Source organism: Hypanus sabinus, chromosome 18, assembly GCF_030144855.1.
Source record: "Hypanus sabinus isolate sHypSab1 chromosome 18, sHypSab1.hap1, whole genome shotgun sequence".
In the NCBI taxonomy this organism is placed as follows: Eukaryota; Metazoa; Chordata; class Chondrichthyes; order Myliobatiformes; family Dasyatidae; genus Hypanus; species Hypanus sabinus.
Window position 1 is genome coordinate 30,112,881 of NC_082723.1, and position 24,198 is coordinate 30,137,078.

At 41.4% G+C, this 24,198-nt stretch overlaps 1 protein-coding gene across 5 annotated transcripts in view; it reads right to left on the reverse strand.

The window, feature by feature from the left end:
• Positions 1-18,518, reverse strand: part of rc3h2 (ring finger and CCCH-type domains 2) — a 132,507-nt gene extending 113,989 nt beyond the window's left edge. For 3 of the 5 annotated variants that reach the window (XM_059993956.1, XM_059993954.1, XM_059993955.1), the window contains exon 1: positions 18,245-18,515. The gene's annotated coding sequence lies outside the window, so the exon portion shown is untranslated. Of the gene's footprint in view, positions 1-18,244 lie in introns of all 5 variants that reach the window. The other 2 variants (XM_059993958.1, XM_059993957.1) reach the window with 2 other exon arrangements.
• Positions 18,519-24,198: the final 5,680 nt, after the last annotated feature.

Below are 24,198 nucleotides of genomic sequence, written 5' to 3' on the forward strand. Positions count from 1 at the left end.
CTGACTGGCAACTCCTGCGATGCTGCTTGTGTTAGACAGTATCAGTCTCTCGTGTTCCTCTGGATTCATCAGCTGCCTGGAGAGGGGGAACCCGTTGTACTGCAAACAGCTTGCTCTCCATATCATACTGCCTTGGCTTGCATATACAGCTAGGATGCAAAATCCATGGTCAACCTTGATTAACACTTAGTTTTTACTTCATGTTTTGAACGAGAATGAGAAAGAAACACAAGATTAAAAATGAAAACTAAAATGTCAAAATGTTTTAAATTGTTCAAGAATTTTGAAGTATTTGAAACAATTACCAAAAACATACACAATCAAACTTTGTCAAACTTTCAAATTAACTTAACCAAGAAAACACTGTAACTGGCTTATCAAACAGGCCATAGCGGCATCGAGCTCATCCAATAACGCCTTGAATAAGCGGTGCTGAAGCACTTTTGCTCAAATCAAGTTGATCAGTTTGACCACCAGTGTCATTACATGAGAAAAGTCCATGACCTTCCCAGCCAAGGCCTGCTGATGAATCAGTGATACTCCAGGAAGTCGGGAAAATCAGGGCTATTATGGCACAGTGCTATAAAAACCAACGCTCACACCAAGCATTGCTGGGGCCCCATTAGTAGTAATTGCCACCAGTTTATGAATGGGGATGTCATTTTCACAGACTTTTTTTAAAAAACTCATTGTAAATATCCTCATCTCTTGTTCTCTCCTTTAAGTGCAAAAGAGTGAGGAAGTACTCCTTTGTTGTAAAACCCTGGAAACCCATTCTGACAAATACAAGCTGAGCTGTTTCCAGGGATTCATCAAACTGTCGTGAAAAATATTCACAGAGTGACAAGTCCTTTAACACTTGTAGATCCACATCCTCGGAGCAGCATGTTTGCTTGGCCTTCAACCCCAATTTCAGCTCCTCAACTTTCCTGGTATAGGTAAATTTACTGAGACACTGGTATAAGTTTCAGGGTTATGCAAGCTAACGACACCACTGTTTTTCTTTCCCATTTGGGGAATGTTGGAATTTAAAGGGGGAGAAGAGTTGTAATGTGAGCATTATGAAGATAAATTAATACCAATTAGGATCATGGTAATACTGTATAGCAATACTCCCGCTACGGAAACTGTTTGTAAAGAGAGAATGTATCCGGGGTTGTGTGGTTTTCCTTCCAGCCTTTTCTGCGCGGTGCGCATTAGTGACAACCTCTGTATGCGAATATCGTTTTACCATCCTAGATAAAGTTGTTCCTTTTGGTCCTTATTCAAAGTAGAAGTTACTACATATTTGCATCAAAAGGTTTATCAGGCATAATGTATTTGTGTATTTTTTTTTTTCGGGATCTACTGGGAAAGTCTCAAAGATCGACCGGTCGATCACGATCAACTAGTTGGCGACCACTAGTTTAAACAGATGCGATCTGACTTGCTTGTTGAGTGTTTACACCATTTTCTCTTTCTAAGTCAGATTTCCAGAATCCGCAGGGCTATTTTGATTTTTAATTTACTGAATGTGTAGGGGTGCCCCACACGTCCCTCTAGACTAGTGGTCACCAACCTTTTTAAGCCCAAGATCCCCTACCTCAGCCTTAGTAAAAGGCAAGATCGACCCCAGATCAATTAGTTACACACATGCGTACCAGGGCAGAAAAGACTGGAAGTAAAACCCCACAGCCTGGAAGCAGAAATAATGTATTTTTTTTGCACCATGGATTGGTTTAATATTGACAATATTCTTGCAGACCGGCCAACATGACGGGGGGGGGGGGGGGAGGCGGTGTTGTTAAACACGATGGGAATACAGCAATACTTGAAGCAGATTCCTAATGTCCAGTCTATTCTGCAATTTAGTTTTCGCGGCTTTTGGCACTTACCTGCTGTCCTGCTTGCTCACGTTTTTTCCGCTGAAAAAACTCAATGGGTTTGTCTTTAAGTGCAAGGTGCTTGGACTCAGGATACCGAAGCAGTTTTGAGGGCTTCACTGCCTCATTAGACAGCCTCTGGGTCTGAGCTCCTGCCTCCCGCCCACCTGCCACCAGACGCCTTGGCCAGGTGCAGTTGGTCATGGGTTGGTCATGGGAGGACAAGGTCAGGGCCGGAGGTTCCTGTGCCGGGGCCGCGGCGGCCACAGTCCGGAGAGAGTGACCGACTGAGCGAGGAGAGGGGCCGTGCCCGCCCCCCTTGTAGGATCAATCGGCTGACAAAAGTTTGTTTCAGTAGATCGCAGCGCGGTAGATGCTCGCTGCTGCTTAAGAAACCTTGAGCCCGAATTAGGTCGTCAGCGAATATTTTAGCACCGGATTCCCCATGAACATTCTGTGTGTTAAACAGGTTTACAGGCAGTGCCCATCTGTCTGTGCTCCGGACTGGTAGCAATGACGCTTCCCGCCGGCTGCCCGAGGCCAACCAGTGATCCCTGGCGCAAGGGTGTCACTGCGGTTAAGTGACTGATGACCTCGCACGGGTTGAAGTTCAACAGTGGGCGTGAGAGGGAATGAGGAAAGATGCAGCTAACTGCTATGGTTTCCTCACGGCCCGGTGGTTGGGGACCACTGAAGTACACTGTGTAGTGTGTGGCGGGGGAGCTACATGCATGCGCACTGGGCAGAAAGAACGGAACTAAAACCCCGCAACCCGGAAACAATCTCTCAACAGTATTTGAGTATTTATTTTTCTTTTCTTCTTCTTTTTTTTTCCGGGATCTACTGGGAAAGTCTCAAAGATTGACGGGTTGGCGACCACTACTCTAGACTTAATTGTATAAAACAAGCACCCAATTCATTCACAACAATCATGAGAATGGATCTTTTGGTTCATCAGATGCTTTACTGATTAAAATTGTAATCCAGTTTTTCTGGACAGAATGGAAATTATCTTGAAACTAGGACTTTGCAAAAATTGTCTACTTAAATTCCATCTGTCAATGCTTCAAGGGAAACACACCAAAATACACAATCTTTCCTCTTAACTGAAGTGCTCCATCCCAGTCACTGTTCTGCTCAATATGATCCAATAGCTCAAGAATAACCTCATTATCAACACCAATGTGTGTCTAACATACTCTACCTCCAATATTTACATCCCAGTCATTAATATATGCAACAAACAGCAATACCAACACCAATTCCACTGATCAAAGGTTTCCAAGAACAATAAAACAACAATTTACCATACCCTTCTGCATCCTATTACAAAGCCAGTTTTGGATCCATTTTACCAATTTGCAAATAGGCTCTAAACTTTTGGACCAGTTGCCCATGTGGGCCCATGTCAAGCTTCCTAACAAATCCAATATAGATTACATAAATCACACAACCCTGATCATTGCATGTTGGTTAGACAGGATAATCCCCTAAAACATGCAAATAAAATCAAGCTGTCACCTGGCCTCCAGTCATTGGGCATCTCTTCTGTGGCCAAAGATCTAGAAATACTTTAGGGCCCTGAATACTGTTTCATCTTTGAATGCCTCCCACTTGTTAAATAGAGACTTACTTGAAAGTAGCTGTTCCCAGTTCACATCTGTGATATTGAAACCAATCTCTCAACTCCACCCCATCACAACCTTTTCCCACAAAATCATGACCTTAATTCTAAGACTATCACTACTTCAAAATTTATGAAGTTATCTTCAAAGTGTTCTCATTAACACTTGGACCAATTGCTTGGCTACATTCCTAAAGATTATCCTATCCTCTCTAGTAGCAAGCAGTGCTCCTGGGCACTCAATAAAAATTCCACCCCCCTATATCTTTAACACTACAGTGATCTAATTTAATATTGAGGGAGTTGAAATCCCCTTCTACTATAACCCCACTTCCATGGTGTTTTTTTCCTTCTCTCTTTCTGATGACATTAAGGTTGGAGGTGTTGTGGATAGTGTGGAGGGCTGTCAGAGGTTACAGCGGGACATTGATAGGATGCAAAACTGGGCTGAGAAGTGGCAGATGGAGTTCAACCCAGATAAGCCTGAGGTGGTTCACTGTGCTAGGTCAAATACGAAGGCAGAATATAGTATTAATGGTAAGACTCTTGGCAGCGTGGAGGATCAGAGGGATCTTGGGGTCCGAGTCCACAGGGCACTCAAAAAAGCTGCGCAGGTTGACTCTGTGGTTAAGAAGGCCTTCTTAATACAGCGTATTGGCCTTCATCAATCGTGGAATTGAATTTAGGAGCCAAGAGGTAATGTTGCAGCTATATAGGACCCTGGTCAGACCCCAATTGGAGTACTGTGCTCAGTTCTGGTCGCCTAACTACAGGAAGGATGTGAAAGACATAGAATGGGTGCAGAGGAGAGTTACAAGGATGTTGCCTGGATTGGGGATCATGCCTAATGAGAATAGGTTGAGTGAACTCGGCCTTTTCTCCTTGGAGCGAAGGAAGATGAGAGGTGATCTGACAGAGGTGTACAAGATGATGAGAGGCATTGATTGTGTGGATAGTCAGAGGCTTTTTCCCAGGGCTGAAATGGTTGCCACAAGAAGACACAGGCTTAAGGTGCTGGGGAGTAGGTACAGAGGAGATGTTAGGGGTAAGTTTTTTACTCAGAGAGTGATGAGTGCATGGAATGGGCTCATGGGTGGAAGCGGATACAATAGGATCTGTTAAGAGGCTTTTAGATGGGTACATGGAGCTTAGTAAAATAGAGGGCTATAGGTAAGTCTAGTAATTTCTACGGTAGGGACATATTCGGCACAGCTTTGTGGCTGAGGGGCCTGTATTTGTGCTGTAGGTTTTCTATGTTTCTCTCATTGTTAGAAGGTCCATAACATACTCCCAGCAAAGTGATCATTAATCATGGACAGGTGGCCTAAAGAATCAATTGTTTTCTAGCAAAAAATAGTAAATAGGATGATCATACATAGAAAAACAAGGCTCTAGGTCTTGGGAAATTTGCTAAAATATCTGTAGTAGGAATTGAAATACAACTAAAACAGAAAATTCTGGATACACTCAGCAGGTAAGATAGTATCTATAGAAAGAAAAACAGTTGATGTTTCACGTCTAGAACCCTTTGGCAGAACTGGGAAATAGAGAAAAGTTAGTTTTGATAGCAGAGAAGGTGGGGTAGGGGAAAGGACTAACAGCACAACTAGATGATCTAATGTGGTAGTTTAGCAATTAATATTAAATTAAGCTTTTATCACATTGCTAATGGCACGGCAGTGGGAGATGTCCTGCAGACCAGACAAAAAGGAGTCAAAATGAGGGCAGGCAAGAATGGCAAGGTTTCATAAAAACAGAAAAAGCAAGTTAATCAAAGTTGGAGAATTTGATATTGAGTCCTATAGGCTGTGATATGTCCAGACAGAAGGCGAGTTGTTGTTCAACTCTGATGGCTCTCATTATAACGGTGCAGGAGAGCACAGGTTGAAATTCATGAATTAAAATACAGTAGTAGGCAACTGGAAGCTGAGATTCCCATGTAACTGCAGCAAGTACAATATTTATGCTTCCAACTTTTGCCTTTCCGACATTTAGGGATTCAAACAGTCTTTGCAGGTGAAGCAATGATTTACATGCACTTCTTACAATCTAGTGTATTGTGTCCTCACCATGCCCTTCTCTACAACAGAGAAACCAAAAATAGCACTTGTGTTCAGTGTGCACCAGTGACACATTCAATGCCTAATTTACCACCCAATTTCCAATCCAAATGCAAGCTTCGTATAGCTGACAGAAATACAGTCTTCACAAACCTGCAATGATTAATACTCTAATAGCAGGTTCACTTTGACAAGATGCCAGAGATAGACTATATTTCTGCCAATAGCAGGGTACATTCTATGTCTACATTACAGATGGTCCTCCCAGAAAATTCAAGCGATTTACAGCAAAGCAGGCCTTTCTGCCCAGCATAAAAGAACAACTCAGCCTAATCCCACCTGAAAGCACTATGGCCATAGCACTACAGCTCTTCATGTAAAAATAGTAACTGTACAGTATGTGTATTTGAAAACTTGTCCCTAACACCCTATCAAATTTATCACAATCCTCTGAATGAATCCCCTCTAAACCCCATACCCTTCACTACTATATTTTGTTATCTTGTGTCCGCACTCTTGAATTTAAGCTTTATAGCTTTTGGGCTTTTCCAAGGAAAATGTGTAGAATTCAAAGGCCCTAGCTCCCTCAGTTTCAAGAAAATAACCTGTTAATATTCTTGTCATTGGCAAAAGAAAATCTGCAGATGCAGAAAACCCAAGAAACACACACAAAATGCAAGAGGAACTCAGCTGGCTAGGCATCATCTAGGGAAAAGAGTACAGTCAACGTTTGAGGCTAAGGACCCTTTTCCATTGATGCTGCCTGGCCTGCTGAGATCCTCCAGCATTTTGTGTGTTGCTATTAATATTCCTCATAGGTTCTACATTCCAGCCTTGACAACATTTTATAACAGTTTTTCTAACTTCTCCAATACAATTACATCTTTACTGAAAAGTACTGACCAGAATCATACATTATATTCAAGATGTGGTCCATTATTACCTACATCATCTCATTGCTCTAATATTCTTTGCCACAGATAACAAAATATCCTTTACAGTTTTTAGAACTATTGTACTGACAGTTTAATCTTCAAGAACTCAAAAAAAATCAACATCCCTAGATCGAATCTCATCTGCTAGGTACTATAACTGAAATAATGTCAAATGTTTTGGTTGTCATACTACAGGAAGGACATGATTGCACTGCAGTGGAGATTCAACAGGATGTTGTTTGGAATTGAGTGAAAAAAGCTAGGTAAGCTTTCCTTGGAATGGAAGCAGCTGATGTACGACCCAATAAAGGGAACAAAATGAGGGGAATAAACAGGGCCCACAGTAAGAATAGAGGTCTAGATTAACAAAAATAAGGGGTAAGCAGCTTAGAGGAGATCTGAGAATTGTTTTAAAAATCCAATCTGGAATTTAGAACACACTACTGATGTAACTGTGGGGAACAGGCACTCTCACAACATTTCACACCCAAAAATTCAGAAATAGCTTCTTCCCTCTGCCAGATTTCTGAATGGACACTGAACCCATGAATACTACCTTACTCATTTCCCCCCTTTTTTTGCATTACTTAATTTAACATTTTAATATACAGTATATATACTTCATACAGTAATTTAGTTTTTATTATATATTGCAATGTGCTGCTGCTTACAAGAAATTGCACATGCCAGTGATATTAAACCTGATTCTGAAAACATCTGTATGAATCCATGACTCATTCTTTGTAGAATTCATCCTCTAAGCAAAAACTGATCAAGTTCCTCAAGGACCTAGTCATTTCGATAATATCACCTCATACTCTTTTGAATGCCAGAGAACAATAGCCCCACCTACTTAAAGTCTCCTCACTAAGTCTATTCAGCCTACATCAGCTCATAAAAATAAGTGAGAGAGGTGTGGAAATGGAGGAAAAATAACAAGGACATAATAAAGGATTTGTAAAAAAAATTTTCAACCAGAGATTTCTAGCACAACCAAAATAAAATACAAGACCATGCAAGTTAGTATAAAAGAAGAAATAAAACAGGCCAAGTCAATAATTCCCATGGGGTGGCAAAGGCAATTATAGAAAGACATGAAATGGCAACAAGAGACAAAATCCAATAGGAATTTTTAATTTTAGAATGTACAGTACTCCTATGTACTATGCTCATAAAAATTGTGATTAACTATGTGATTAACTGTAAAAAACACATTTAATTTCATTAATACTATAAATATGGACAAGTGACTACTTTCAAGGTATTAGTTCAGAAGTAGCAAGAATGTAGAAACTTTTTGTTATTCATAAACACAAAGTTTGAAGTTGAAAATGCAATAAATCACAATATTCTTAATATATTGAAATGTAAACACAGAATACACTTGTTGATCATGCAAGCATGTGTAGAGAAAAGAAGCTGGGCCGTCTGGGTGTTGTTTCCCTATAGAGTTACAGCAAGTTCAACTTTCAAAACTTTGATCTGCTTTATGCCAGGAGTGCTCAGTGGTTACTATTGGATGTGACAGCAGTCTACAACGAAGTGCTGCAAGACTTGGAGAATATCCAGACCCAAGCTAAGAGGGAGGCAATAACTACATGCCACACAAATGGCTAGCAATGTTGGTAACTAATAAGGGAAATTCAGTTTATTACTCTCCTGACATTCAATATTACCATTACCAAAATCTCTCAACATCAATATCCTGCTGATTACCACTGATAAGACATTGAAATAAAACTTACAGTGGATAGATGAGAAAGGAGGGTTGGACATTGGGCTAGCAACCCCTTCACGTAAAAACCCAGAGCTACAGAAATGTCAACAAAAGCTCCAAAGATCTCATCCCTGGGAGAGCAAGGATTTTCACCTAGAAGACATATGAAGTCATATGGTGAAAGGAGAAGCCTCAGGACTGATCAACCTTCCATCCAAGACAGAGAACTCTGGTGAACTACTATTGGTGGCCTAAGCCCTGCTGGGCTTAAGAAGATGCTCAAATGAAGCAGCCATTTCAACACAACAAGAGCAGGTCAGAACCTAGGAACCCTGTGGGAAGTAACTTATCTCCTATCTCCCTAAAATATGCCCACTATCTACAAAGCTCAAATCAAGAGTATGATGGATTTACCATAGATGAGAACAACTTTAACAACGCTCAAGCAGCTTGGCATGATACAGGACACAACAGCCTGATTGACAGGCATCCCATCCACAACCATTCACTCATTCTGCCTCTTAACACACAGTAGCAGCAGTTTGTACCGTCTACAGGATGCACTGCCACATCTCACTTCCTCAGATAGCAACTTCCAAACCCAAGATGGGCAGCAAAATCATGAAAATTCCACCACTGGATGTTGCCCTCCAAGTCATACACCACCCTAACCGAGAAATGTCAATCACCATTTCTTCACCATCAGTAGGACAAATGCCCTATTAGCACTGTGAGTATACCCATAACTTAAGGACTGTAATGGCTGAAGAAGGCAGCATGCTACTGCCAACAAAGTTAATTCAAGATAGGCAATTAAATTAAGGTGCCATGGTAGTGTAGCAGTTAACACAAAACTATTACAGCTTGAGGTGTTGGATTTCAGAGCTCAATTCCAGTGTCATCTGTAAACAAATTTGCACATTTTTCTCCATGTACTCAGCTTTCCTCCCACAGTCCAAAAACGAAGCAATTAATAGGTTAATTGGTCATTATAAATTGTCCTGTGATTAGGTTGCATTAAATGGGTGGGTTACTGTGCAACGTGGATCGAAGGGCCAGAAGGGCTGCATTGTATCTCTAAATAAATGAAACAAAATAAATAAAAATAAGTACAATCAGTCCGTGAATCTCACATCATTTGAATAAATATAAACTGTAATTGTTTATCCCACTAATTTGCAGCATTAGTACATTACTACTGAAAGTCAACAAATCAAGTATTATTAAACACTCCAAGAAACCTCAGTTAAACATTTGCAGCAAATAGAACTTCATACAGAAATATTATAATGCCACAGGCAGCTGTGCAGGCCAAGTCACTGAGTATATTTAAGGCAGATGTTAATAGGTTCTTGATTAGTCAGGGCATCAATTATGGGGAGAAGCTGGGAGAATGGGGTTGAGAGGGATAATAAATCAGCCACGATGGAATGGTGGAGCAAACTCGATGATCTTATAATGCATTGACCGGCTACCATTCAGTTTTAAGGTTCACCTTTTGATCAAGAAATGCAAAATGTGCACTTAGATATACTGAAAAAACATTTCACAATCTGTTCTTGTTCTGTTTGAGACAACTTCCAAACTATTAAGTACAAACATAAACCAATAAATTGACAAAGTGAAGACAATGCATAAATCCAATACAGGCCCAACAATTTACAATCATCGTTGGTTTTAAACCCTAGCTTATGATACATTATTGATCTTAGTCTATGTAACAGTTAGCAGACTACAAGTTAGTTGGAATGCCATTCAGTCAGAGAAGAAAGGAGAAAACTCAAGGTTTCCATCATATATCTAGTATTTGTTGTAACTACATATGGGCACAAGAGTCAAGATCAAGATAATTTGTTATGTTCTCCACCAGCTACCCTCATATTGTCTCAATGTTCATATTTTGTTGCCCATGGGTCTGGGCTGGTTTGATCATATGCTGAGATAATGCGAGAGAAACTCAACTCCACAATCAGTAAACACTCCCATTCCTAAATAAACATGTGCTGAAGATTTGTTCAGTTGGGACAGTTTTGGAGTTTAGACAGTTTACTGGGGCTGAAACAATTACCCCAACTGCCCTCCTTTGTACTGATGAAGTACTGGGTTTGTACCAAGAGAGTACCCCAACTGCCTCCTTTATAACATGTACAAAATGCTGAAGGAACTTAGCAGGCCAGGCAGCATCTACGTTAAGAGTAAACAGTCAATGTTTCAGGACACGACCTTTCTTCAGGACTCAGGTAGTGGGTCTGGATGAGCACATAGTTGAAAAATCAGAGGGCAGCAGACACCACAGAGGGGGAGCAGTGAGAGAGGGTTTCAGTGAACTCCAGAAGGGAAGATTTAAACTTCTTCAAGGTAGGAGGAGGAGGAGGAGGGAGAAGAAGGAGGAGAAGGAGGGGGAGAGGAGGATGAGGATGAGGAACTGGTGCTGAAACTGGCACAACAGTTTCTTCAAAAACTGTTGATGTTGGTGGCAGCACATCTGGGTGTGCAGAAGCAGAAGTTGGAGAAAGGAGGTCTTCTATATGCCACATTTCACGCGACTGCCAGGTGGCCGGGGATTTGGCGCTGGGCTCTTCCCTCTTCACTCGCAGTTACTGAGGGAATCCTCGTTAGTTTCTTTTCCTCCGCTTAGTAATATGCTTCAATTCAGCAGGTTGCCATGTCTGATCTGAGGTCGTAGGCAGAAGAGAATGGAGTGCAGGCTGGGTGATGCAGGAGGGTAGTGCGCGACTGCCGGCAGGCGGGCAAGAAGGCGGACCGACCCAGTGCACTCTAGCTCCCCTGCCAGTGGCAAGTGAGATGGGCGGGTGCCGGGCCACTGCGCCTCACACAAATGATATTAATAAATGCAGGAAAACAAGCAGGAATCGCTTGTCTGTGCTTACAAGAGCGCGCCAACACGTGAACAGATCTAGCGCAACCAAAACAATGTACAGCAGATTGGTAAGCTGGGCTGGGAAATTTGAAATTACAGATGCGTGGAAAATTTGAAGTCAGTGCTGGATTATCGAAGGATCTGGATTACAGGTAGTCGGATTAGTGAAAGTCGACTATACTGGAAATTTAAAGCAACAAGCACAACATCAGGACCATCCTGATGAAAAGTCACAACCTGAAATGTCGACTGTTTACTCTTTTCCATAGGTGCTGCCTGGCCTGCTGAGTTCCTCCAGCATTTTGTGTTTGTTGCTGTGAATTTCCAATATATGCAGACTATCTTGTGTTCATGCCCTCCTTTGAACTGGATTTGTACTGACAGTGAAACAATTACCACAACTGCCCTATTTTGTACTGGCTTTGTAGCAACAGTATAATGGGATTGAAACAAATAGGACAACTGCCCTCCTTTGGACTGGGTTTATATTGACAGTGTCACGGGTTTGTTCCAACTGTGCACTGGGGTTGAAATAATTATCCCAACTGTCCTCCTTTGCAGTGGGTTTGATTTCAGCCAGTTGAAAGATTTCACCTCAATGCTCAACAACCTGATGTTTTTCCTTTGGCTCCATAATGCCTCTCTAACATCAAACAATCACTCACATTTTGTCTCTCCAATGATTAGAACTCATGAAAGTGAATAACTCAGAAGTCATAAAATTAAATTGTCTGTCTATTATACAATTATTTGTATCAGCAGGTAGTATTTAGTCCAATACAAGGTCCCCAAAAGAGCCCTAAAACAAAACATTTTGGACAGTAACTATACAGCTAATGTGGATTCAGGCATATAACTACCAAGTGGAAACAGCATTTTCTGATTTTGCAGAGCTACCTATCAAATTCAACAAAACAGAAAGGACAAAACCCAGTACAAAATAGGATATTTGGGGTAATTGTTTCAGCCCCAATATATTATTGGTACAAACAGAAAATACCTAAAAGATGAACACACTATTAAGAGACAATAGTACTATTATACAGGTTCAAAATCTCATTCTACCTTCCGCACTATTCCCAATCTTCCACAAGCTGTCAATCCATTTACATTGGACAAACATGAACACAATCAAAACCATAAATTTCTAGGAAATCAAAAATCTGCAGCCTAAGAAATTCTACAACCATTGATTGGTGGGAAGATAGGTTGGAGGAAAAAAAATGATTAAGGAAAAACCAAAGGACACATATTTGGAGTAGTTGGGAAAGCTTTGAGAAGTGCAAAGAACATTAGTCACAGTGGCAGTTCCTTTTAATAATTCATCATGTTAATAAATATTCTGACTTGGAAATGCAACAATCTAGGTTAATTCACATGATAAAAGACTAGAAATTATTTTCTTAAAAGGTAATTCTTTCCTAAGACAATTTAAGCTTTACTTCTGAACTTACACGTTATTATTTCTCATATGATGACATAAAGAAGGAAAATAAATTGTAAAGAATACATTTGGAGGGGAAAATGAAGAAAAAATCTGTTTATCTCCTGATTATCTGCAACTAAAATGCACAAAATGGAATACAACTACTTCTAAATATCCTGAAGTCTGACCTTAAATAATCTGCAAGACACATTTGATGCAGAAGAAAAAGGCTCAAAAAGTGAATCCAAGGCTTTTGGTACAATTGACATGTTGAATGCCTACAGCTGCGATAATTATGAGACTGGCTCACTGTCACAGTCTTTCATGTTTAAGATTTACATAATTAAATAGCATTAATGCCGAAACCCGTCATAGCCCTTTGGATTAGTTATAAATAGAGTTCAAAATTTAAAACCACACATTACTCCAACAAGTTACATCAACAGAATGAATGAGACCGAGTGAAAAAGCCTGTTACTTAAAACAAAACAATCTCCCATTGCAATACACCAATAACCAAGCTACCCAACAATAAAGGTCATAAGAACGTGCACGCCAACACATGACCACACAAAGTAAGTTTCACAGTTCTCTAGCTTGAGGAAACACATTACTTTTAATATTTTAGAGCATGATCATGTCTCAGCTGAGAAGTCTGAAGGTTGTGTTAAATGGCAAGTGATTCATCGAGAAACAATAGAAAGTTAAGGGAGAAAACAAACAGGCAGCCATCTAAAAGTGGCATTTGTCCAATAATAGCATGGCTTTTGTTTACTCATATAGCAATTTGTGACAGAAATGTTTGATGTGATTACTACATCCACCACCTGCAAAATCTAGAACCTGCAACCAAAGTCCTAATTCCTGCTGTCATTATGGTAACAGTGGTACCACAATTTTCAAGTAAGGAATGTCAACAACTGGAAAACATCAACTTGTCCCTTTCTATGTGGTTATCCTTCTGAGAAATGGATAATAAACTCCTAGTATTCAAACAGGATTCACAGAAAGAATTACAATTTGGTCTACCATTTTTGTTTTTTTTTCTCTCTACACAGGAACTCTTCTGGTTTACTGATTTCAGAGCACCAATTCAAAATCTTGTTTAAATACATTAATGAGATTAGCTTTCCATACCTCAACTTTTAGTTATCTTTCAGTAAAAATATTGCATTTCCCCATGCTGTAGTCCTATCAGTAGTTCCCAATTCTACGTACTTCTGTTTCACATCACATGTACATTTATGCTCTCTAAAGTGATATTAGATTCCTTCCCAAAAACTAGCAAATTTTTCTGGATTAACATTCACACCAATTACTTCTCTGGAGCTCATCCAAATCACCTCTCTTTGGAGAGTTGTAAACCAAGAATTAGCAAGGTGAATTGCAACAGAAACCAACTGTGTACATCTAGAAGCTGGAGATGAGGTCTATTTTACTTCCTATCTGGCTTAGGAAGCAGAAACCAAACTACAGCTACCCAAATGCTCCAAGTTCAGTGATAGTAGATATTGGGGGCTTGCTACCAAGAACCACACTCCAAAAGCCTTAGAAGTTTTAACAAGAGCAAGTTAGAAAGTATCATTTTTCAAAAGTCTGCATTCTTTTACATTCTTAAATGTTCTCAATTTTCAGAAATTTAAAAAAAATGATGTTGAAGGTTTAAGAGTTACCTGTACTTCAAAATCATACAAACAAAATAATCCACCCAACCTCCAAAGCAGTAATCCTCATTCAAATGAATAGAAACTCTGATCCGGTTCTGATTTGGTTAGGATTGGACACACAGAAATCTGTTAGTCACCATATCCTGAACTTGTCCAAGTAGCAGCAGGTGAATGCCAGCAGTTCCTTTCTGAAGCACTGGTCAGAGCCAGCATGATTTGGCCCAACAAACTGACAATGTCACTTTTATCAGATTATAGCCACAGCTTTCTGCAACTGAAGCAAATGTTTCATCTAAAAAAAACTTACTCATTTGCAATAGAATGTCAGGAGGCGTAATCCTCAGATGAGGCACTATACCAAGACTAATCTGTCTATTCAGTAAAATCAAAATTTTATTAAACCTAATATTCCTCCATAGCCAGCCAGTCATTTCCATTACTGTCTGTGGCTCTACAGAAGATATAAAAATACCTTTTGTAATTTATCTACATAACAATGACTGCACTTCAATGCAATGCAACAGTGACTGTATTTTAAAGTAATGCAATGTGAAGCATTTCAGACATTTCCCAACAGTTATGACGGAGGATTTCTATCTGGTATTTCTACAAATTCTTAAAGGGGGAGGAAGGAAAGGTTTCAAATATATAGGTATAATATTAACAAGAAGAAAATACCACATCCTTTTGATTTGAAATTGCATGTGATTATTTCACCATCTGCTACATTTGTCACCTGATTTACAGAAGCTCTGAAAAACATCATTTCCCCAGAGGGTATCAGTCAGCAAACTACATACTAACATCAGACACACTGTAAATTTTACCACCAAATGTAATCTTTCATGATGATACATATTACAATGCAAAATGGAAAACACTAAAAAGTAGTTAATAAACTCAAGAATTATACTCCCATTGTCTTTAAAGTCTCTTCTTGTGTAAATATTTACTGGGCCTACAACAGACTGACACCTCAATGTGTAATTAGTCTTAAAACAAACCGGCTTCTATCTACATTAAAATCAATTTATTCAGCAAAAATACTTTATCACCTTCAACAAGAGTTATACATTCCACTTCACCCAGACAAAAGCATGATGCCATAAATGATAAATGCCTTCAGATATACTGTTAAAATGACAGACGTTTATATTTTGATGTGGTGAAGACAAACAGAGGGGATTTAGTGTTGAGGAGAATGAATAAGAGATCAGATTCTGTTTGCTGTGAGCATAGAATTAGCAAAGGTCAGTAGGGAATGAATTGGACCATGTACAAGGTAGATATGTAGCCAAATTAAAGTGCGTATAAGACCATAAGAGACAGAGGCAAAATTAGATCATTCGGTCCATCAAGTCTTCTCTGCCTTTCCATCATGGCTGATTTATTATCCTTCTCAACAACATTCTCTTGCCTTCTCCCAGTAACCTTTGATACCCTTACTGATCAAAAACCTATCAACCTCCACTTTAAATATACCCAATGACTTGGCTTCCACAGCTGTCAGTGATAACTTCCAGTTTCACTACCCAGTGGTTGCTTTAAAAAATCCTCATAATCTCTGTTCTAAATGGACATCTCTGTATTCTGAGGCTGTCTACTCTGGACCTAGACTTACTCACTATAACAAACATCCACTCCACGACTTTCAATATTTCAATGTTTCAATGAGATCTTCCTCCACCCCTTTATATTTATATATAAAAGTGTGGGCATACATACATACATACACAAACACACACACATACATATATAAGTAAAATAGTTCAAGAAGCCACTGAGAAGACAGAAACAGATTATTGTTTTAGCAGGCAGTAAATGGGGAATTCAGACACAGAAACTTCCGAGAGCACAGGTGTACAAGACGATGATACACATTGATGTGGCTAGTCAGAGGCTTTTTCCCAGGGTTGAAATGGCTAACATGAGAGGGTACATTTTTAAGCTGCTTGGAAGTAAGTACAGAGGAGATGTCAGGGGTAAGTTGTTTTTTTGACGCAGAACATGGTGAGTGCGTGGAATGGGTTGCCAGCGACAGTGGGGGAGGTGAATAAGATAGGGTCTTTTAAGACACTCCTCGATAGGTATATGGAGCTTAGAAAAATAAAGGATTATGGGTAACCTCAGGTAATTTCTAAGTAAGTACATATTTGGCACAGCAGTATGGGCCGAAGTGCTTATATTGTGCTGTAGGTTTTCTATGTTTCTATGTTGGGAAGATGAGAACAAACAACTTTGATGACGAGGGCTTTATAGCTCAGTTGAACGTCTTGTAAAGACAATCCTTTCCCAGGAGATGGGTATTCCATCCATTCGAGCTAGAAGCCTATGATTCTTATCTACATCATTGCTACACTGAATTAATTATCAGAACCACCATGGAGCAACTCTTCACATCAGTATTCAGAGCACAACATTTTGTGTTAAATTGAAATTGAGATGCAGCTAACATTTAGATCAGGCAGCATTGAGCTACAGAAAGCTCATAGTTAACTCTAATTCCTTCTATAGATGTCACCCATTCTGCTGAGTACTTCCAGCATTCTCTGTTTCAGAATCAGATTTAGTATCACCAGCATACGTCATGAAATCTGATAACAGTGGCAACTGTAGAATCCAATACATAATACAAACTGTGAATTACACATACACACAATAAAATTAAGTTGTGCAAAAAAGTGGTGAGATAGTGTTCATAGATTCAATATCCATTCAGAAATCTGACTGCAGAGGGGAAGAAGCTGTTTCTTTGCAAATTACAAACATGGAACCAATTTAAGTTTTTCTCTGCATTTTAATCTTTTCAGCACCACATTTGTTTACTCTACCATTAGTGATACTACTGGATGTGTGCAATAAAGCAGTAAATATTATTCTAACCTAAGCATAAAAATCTCAACATACTGTACTTTGCGATACTTTCTCCTACCCACATCATCAATCCCCTTGTTCTAAACAAAGCCGCCATCACCTGCTTTGCAGGATTAGAAATCTGTGAAGGAAAAGATCTCTTTTCTACATGTCATTTCGTCAAGTGGTATCATGGTGAAACAGCAGTCACGTTTTAAAAGCACAAAGTCAAAATATGCAAGATAAATCACAGGAAACATGTGGCAGCTACCCTTGGAACCAACGGATGAAGTCTTTCTACGCTTTCTTGCATTTTTGATATGGACAGGGTGTGACTGAAGGAAATTTTGCACTCAGAAGGCGCCTGCGGTTAGTGAAAAACTTAACGAGGCCGAGCATACACACACCCTTGGGTTTAAAAGGAAAGAACACCTCTTTGCTCCGGCACCAAGCGAATGACAATCTGATTGCAGACTCGTGTTGCGCAATTTTACGTGCTCGGTGGAAAGTAATTGCGATCACAAGAAGAGGGCGACGTGTTATGAGATGAAAGAGCGAGCTGTGGGGGGGGGGGGGTGATTGCGATGTCGCGGGAGGGAGGGGTGGCAGTTAAGAAGAGGAAGGGGATATTAAAGAGGCACCGGCACCCCGGCCGCCCCCTCCTCAACCAAGGAATACTCTTTCCTCCCAATTCGGCGCCCACAGTTTTCGATTTTATACCATGGTAAGGAATGCCGACCCCTCGTATAAATAAAGTGCCCCATCCCTTTAGATGTCAGGAGGCAGCGGCAACACAGTCTAGGAGCACGGACGCCGACACCGGGGCAAAACATGGCGTTTACACTTGTCATCGAGCCCAGGGGAAAGGTAGCTTCGCGGGCGGAAGCGCGATCTAACACAAGATCACCACATCCCCTTCTACATAACGTTTTAACAATAGTTCTCTTTCATTTGTCGGGTGCGTGATCATTTTTCAAGAAAAAAAGGTTTATAAACTGAGGGGCGATTCTCAGCCTAACTTGACATTTTCCCAGCGCCCCACCCCATGCCCTGATTGACAGTGGTCTAACCAATCATCGACCGACTCTGGCCTGAATGATGCTCCAGAAGCCAATTGTAAGCAGTGCGGAGGGCGGGTCTACACCAATAACGTTAGGTTGTCTTTGACAGCTGCTTGCGGCCCGAGGCTTGAGGGGAGGGGGGTAAGAAAACTCTTTACCTTTTCTGTAGGCACTAAGGAGGAGTAACATCCATCTTTCCATCGAAGAAAGAAAAAACTTTTAATAAGTTAACTTCACAGAAGCAATTAATAAATACATGTAAACAGCGGCTTGACCGCGGGTCATAAAAGCCGATGGAAGGTGGAGCCGTTGACGGTGCAGCCCTGCTCCGGCTCCGACATTTTGCTCCGTGTCGCGGCGACTCCCCGTTACGAGAGCCCGCCCAAGAAGGCCGCCTCGCTGCCTTTCTCCAGAGTATCCGTCCGCCAACTGTTTCCCCACCTTCCCACACAAAACGTCGGTTTCTCTGGGGGCTGAAGTGTCTTTACCGCCAGCTGGGAGGCACCAGCAGACAGGGACGGTGGTTTTCTGAGGGGGTGTGAGGTGGTTTTCCCCGCCCTCCCGCGACTCGGGGGCATGCGCTACTTTGTGCGCGGTGGAAGGATTCGGCAGCAGCGGCTGCCGGAATGGATCATGTTGTGTTTGAGGCGGAGCTTGCGGCGGTGGGCGGGCTGTGAAGGTGGTTGTCCGGTCGGCGGCCTCGATAAGCAGTACGGCGGTAACTTCGTCTGGTCGGAGTGTGAGTGCTTCCCTCCCCAGCTTTGTGGGTCCCTGAACCCGGCGCCAACCGGTGGGGAAGAGCGGATCGTGGACCTGGGAGTGGGAGGCTCGGGAAGCGAGACAGGAGTGAGGCATTGTCGCGAGGGTGGGAGGATGCACGGACCCGGAGATGGAGCATGAAGAGGAGAGGGTTCGAAGAGAGAAGGAGAGAACGTACGGACCCACGGATGGGAGAGGATGTATTGACCCTCTTGGTGTCGGATCACAAGAGAGGGAATTTATTGAATGCCTATGAGATAGGTTTTTAGAGCAGCTTGTGACTGATCCTACTCGGGGAAAGGTTATCTTAGATTGGGTATTGTGTAATAATGCAGGTTTTATTAGGGAGCTTAAGATAAGGGAACCCTGAGTAAGTAGTGATTCATAATATGATTGAATTCATACTGCAATTTGAGAGGGAGAAGTATAAATTATATGTATCAGTATTGCAATGGAATAAAGGGAATTACAGAGCTTCCGCAAGTGGATTGGAGGGGGATCCTGGCAGGGATGACGGCAGAGCAGAGGTGACTGAAGTTTCTGGATAGATATGTCCCACAGAAGAAGTTGTTCTCAAATGGCTGACAAGGAAAGTTAATAACTGCATAGGAAAGGGCATGTAATGTAGCAAAAGTGAGTTGGAAGTTTTTAAAATCCAACAAAAGGCAACTAATAAAGCCATAAGAAGGGAAAAGATGAATTATGAGGACAAACCAGCCAATAATATAAAGCATTTACCAAAAAGTTTTTTCAATTATATAAAGAGTAAAAGGGAGGTGAGGGTTGATATTGGACAACTGGAAAATGATACAGGTGAGGTTGTAATGCAGGACAAAGAAATAGCAGATGAACTTAATGGGTACTTTGCATCAGTCTTCACTGTGGAAGACACTAGCAGTGTGTCAGGGAGCGGGAGTGAGTGCCATTGCTATTACAAAGGGAAAAAGTGCAAGGCAAACTCAAAGGTCTTTAGGTGAATAAGTCACCTGGACCAGATAGACTGCATCCCAGTGTCCTGAGAGGTTGCTGATGAGATAGCAAATGCATTGGTTTCAATAATCACTTGATTTTGACATGGTTCCAGAGGACTGGAAAATCGCAAATGTCACTCCATTCTTTCAGAAGGGAGGAAGGCAAAAGAAAGAAAATTGTAGACCAGTTAGCCTAACCTCTGTGGTTGGGAAAGTGTTGACATCCATTATTAAGGATAAGATTTTGTGATACTCGGAGACTAATGATAAAATAAGTCATAGTCAGCATGGTTTCTGTCAAGGGAAATCTTCCCTGACAAATCTGTTAGTTCTTCGAGGAAGTAACAAGGTGGACAAAAGAGAAGAAGTGGATGTCATTTACTTGGATTTTCAGAAGGAATTTGATAAGGGGCCACACATGAGGCTGCTCAACAAGATAAAATTCCATGGCGTTACAGGAAAGATACTAGCGTGGATAGAGGAATGGCTGACAGGCAGGCAGCAAGTGGGAATACAGGGGGCCTTGTCTGGTTGGCTGCCAGAGACTAGTGGTGTTCTGTAGGGGTCAGTATTGGACCACTTCTTTTCACATTTTTGCCAGTGATTTAGATGATGGCTTTGTGGCAAAGTTTGCAGATGTCGCAAAGATAGGTGGAGGGATTGTTAGTGCTGAGGAAGCAACGAGTTTGTAACAGGACTTAGACAAATTGGAAGAATGGGCAAAAAGTGGTAGATGGAATAGTTTTAGGAAATGCATTTTGGTAAAAGGAACAAGAGTGCAGACTATTGTCTAAAAAAGGAGAAAATTCAAATATCAGAGGTGCAAAGGGACTTGGGAACCCTTGTGCAAGACTCCCGGAGGTTAATTCACGGGTTGATTCTGTGGGAAAGAAGGCAAATGCAATGTTGGCATTTATTTCAAGGGGAATAGAATATAAAAGCAAGGAGATAATGTTGAGGCTTTATAGGTTACTGGTAGGGTCGCACTTGGAGTATTGTCAACAATTTTTGGCCCCATATGTCAGAAAAGATGTGTTGGCATTAGAGTGAGTTCAGAGGAGGTTCACAAGGATGATTCTGGGAGCATATGAAGAACGTTTGGCAGCTTTGGACCTGAACTCACTGGAATTTAGAAGAATGTGGTGGTTCTGTTTGTAACTTGCTAAATGTTGAAAGGACTAGATACAGTGGAAGTGGAGAGGATATTCCCTGTGGTGGGGGTGACCAGAACTAGAGGGCACAGCCTCAAAATTGAGGGGTGACCCTTTAGAAGAGGTAAGGAGGAATTTTTTCTAGTTAGAGGGTGACAAATCTGTGGAATGATCTGCCACAGACAGCTGTGCAAGCCAAGACTGTGGGTATATTTTAAAGCGAAAATTGATAGTTTCCTCATTGCTCAGGGCATCGAAGGTTATGGCAAGAAGGCAGGTGTATTGGGTTGAATGGGATCAGCCATGATGGAATGGTGAAGCAAACTCAAAGGGCTGAATGGCCTAACTCTGCTCCTGTGTTTCATGGACCTGTGGGGTGGGGAGGTGAATACACAAACCTCAAGGAATGGAGTTGTTAACCAGGCTGAGTGTGGTGATGAATGAGACGTGCTAGTTGGGACGAGGCAAGATTCCATGGGTGTAGGTTGGAGATGTATGGAAACCCAGGGATGGAAAATGTACATACCCCCAAGTGGAGTGAGGGAGAGTGTCACTAAGAGTATAGCCACCATGGAAATTAAGTTTTCTGCAGCATAGTACATTACAAACATAAGTTAACAAACTTTAATAAATTATGCACAACTTGCATATATGCTAAAAGAACAACAAAAATGAAGAAACCAGGATGTAGGAGGCATACAAAGACATTGTTGTATAAACACATGTACCCTAGGATTTGTGCAGGCAGTATACTATATCTTGGATGGAGTAGTCATATCACCTTGGAGAGGGTTTGCATGTGAAGCTGGGTGGGAAGGGGAATGCACAAATCTGTGTACACAGGGCTGAAGTGGAATGGGCTGCATCGAAGAAGTATGGAGATATATCTGACCAAGAGTGGATTACATGAGGCATATGCTGTTTTGTTACTAGTGAGGAGAGTCTATAATACCCCTGGTAAGTGGATTTCATTGCTATAAATGCATTGGGAAGGGATTGAACATAGCTGCTGGAACAAGGATTGTTGGATGAATCCCAGAGAGATCCCAGAGAGATGTTGCAAGAATCCCAGAGAGATGTAGGTTCGTATGCACGGGGAGGGTGAGGGGGGTAATATGCAAGAGCAATTTTGCAATTCAGGATTGGCGAAGCCAAGTTAGTTTACTTTTCTGGGAGGAATTGTTGGGCAGTGGATGCTCAGATGGTTGATTTTGGACTTGTGGCAAGTGTGGGTTGAACAGGATGGCCAGGCAGGAAGCAATCTGATCATCATTTTGGTGATGGGGGTGTTTTGGGTGGATTATGTTTTTGTGGAAGGGGTAAGCAGACAAGTCATCATTTATAGAAAGCACACTGGTGCAGCCTGTAGAGCTGCTGCCTCACATCTCCAGCCACCTGGGTTCAGTACACCATGGTAGCATAGCAGCCAGTGTAACAGTTTACAGCACCAGTGGTCAGGGTTCAAATCCCGCCCGTCTGTAAGGAGTTTGTTAACTCTCCCTGTGACCGCGTGGGTTTCCTCCCACATTTCAAAGATGGGTTAGTGTTAATGAATTGTGGTCCTGCTGTGTTGGTGCTAGAAACATGGCAACATAGGCGGGCTGCCCCCAGCACATCCTCAAACTCTATTGGTTGTTAATGCAAAACAACACATTTCAAGATCAGTTTTAATATCATTGGCATATGTTGCAAAATTTGTTATGTGGCAGCAGTATTGTAATATATTAAAAATGTTACAGTAAATTATATATTTAAAAAGTTAAATAAGTAGTGCAAAAAGAGGGGAAAAAAGTAGTGAGGTGGTATTCATGGGTTCATTGACCATTCAGAAATCTGATAGCAGATGGGAAGAAGTTATTCCTGAATCACTGAGTGTGTGGCCTTCAGGCTTCTGTACCTCCTCCCTGGTGGTAGCAATGAAAAGAGGGCATGTCCTGGGTGATAGGGGTCCTTAATGATGGATGCTACCTTTTTGAAGCATTGCTCCTTGAAGATGTCTTGTACGCTGGGGAGGCTGATGCCCTTGATGGAGCTAACTGAGTTTACAACTTCCTGTAGCTTTTTCTGATCCTGGGCAGTGGCCCCTCCATACCAGACAATGATGCAGTCAGTTAGAATGTTCTCCATGGTATATCTGTAGAAATTTACAAGTGTCTTTGGTGACATACCAAATCTCAAACTCCTAATGAAATATAGCCACTGTCTTTCCTTCTTTGTAAATTGCATCGATCTGTTAGGCCCGGGATAGATCCTCAGCTGTTGACATCCAGGAACTTGAAATTGCTCACCCTTTCTACTTCTCCTGGTGTGTTCCCTCAACTTACCAATGTAATGATGACAACTAAAGCTAATCTTTGTTCTTTAATCTCAGTTCTGACCTTGAATGTTGAATTTTCATATTCACCCTGTGTAGGTTTTGTCGTGGTGCTCCAGGAAGTAACCCATGCAAAAATGTGAATTACTATGGTTGTTGGAGAAACAGATGGAAGTTGGGTATTTGATGCAGAATGGTCTGTGGGGTAATAGGTTGGGAAGTGGTACTTGTGACATGAAATAGATTGTGATGGAATTTGTTACTGGTATATGGGCAGTGGTAAATTTGAAAAGGCTCAAAATGGGGGAAACGTTCATGAAATGCCGGAGTTTCAAATAATGCAGGGTGATTTAATTGAGAGAGGTTCTATAGGCTGTCCAGGGAGGGGTAGTTCCTCTGATGAAAGGGCTTGCCTTGTCTATTCTGGGGCAGCTCACTCACATTTGGTCCCTACTGGACCAATGGCTCCAAGGAGCTGTTGCATGCGACAGCTGTCACACCCTAGTACACTGCATCGACAGGTGGAGTTCGTACCTCTGAAATGGTGTCATGCCTGTCCTAGCATTCAGTCAGCTCTGGCGGACTGGGCAGATGAGATCTACGGTATGATCTAATGGCCAGGACAGCAGCTTTACAATGCTCTGTGGAGAGCAAAAGAGACAGAAGTCATGATCATCCAGTGCAACCAAGGAAGACCCTAGTTTTGACGACTACTCATATCATTGAACCTGGTCTTCCAAGGTCAAGAGAGTGGAATGACCTCAGTGCAACGGATTTTCCATTTTAAAAACTCCCACACATGATTCCTGTCACTGTTAGACACAACAGACAACCACCATGTGGGGAGTTTGATAAAGACATAATGAGATATCATTTCTTCTTGTTGTAGAATTGGTCTTTGGGAGGGGGTAATGGTC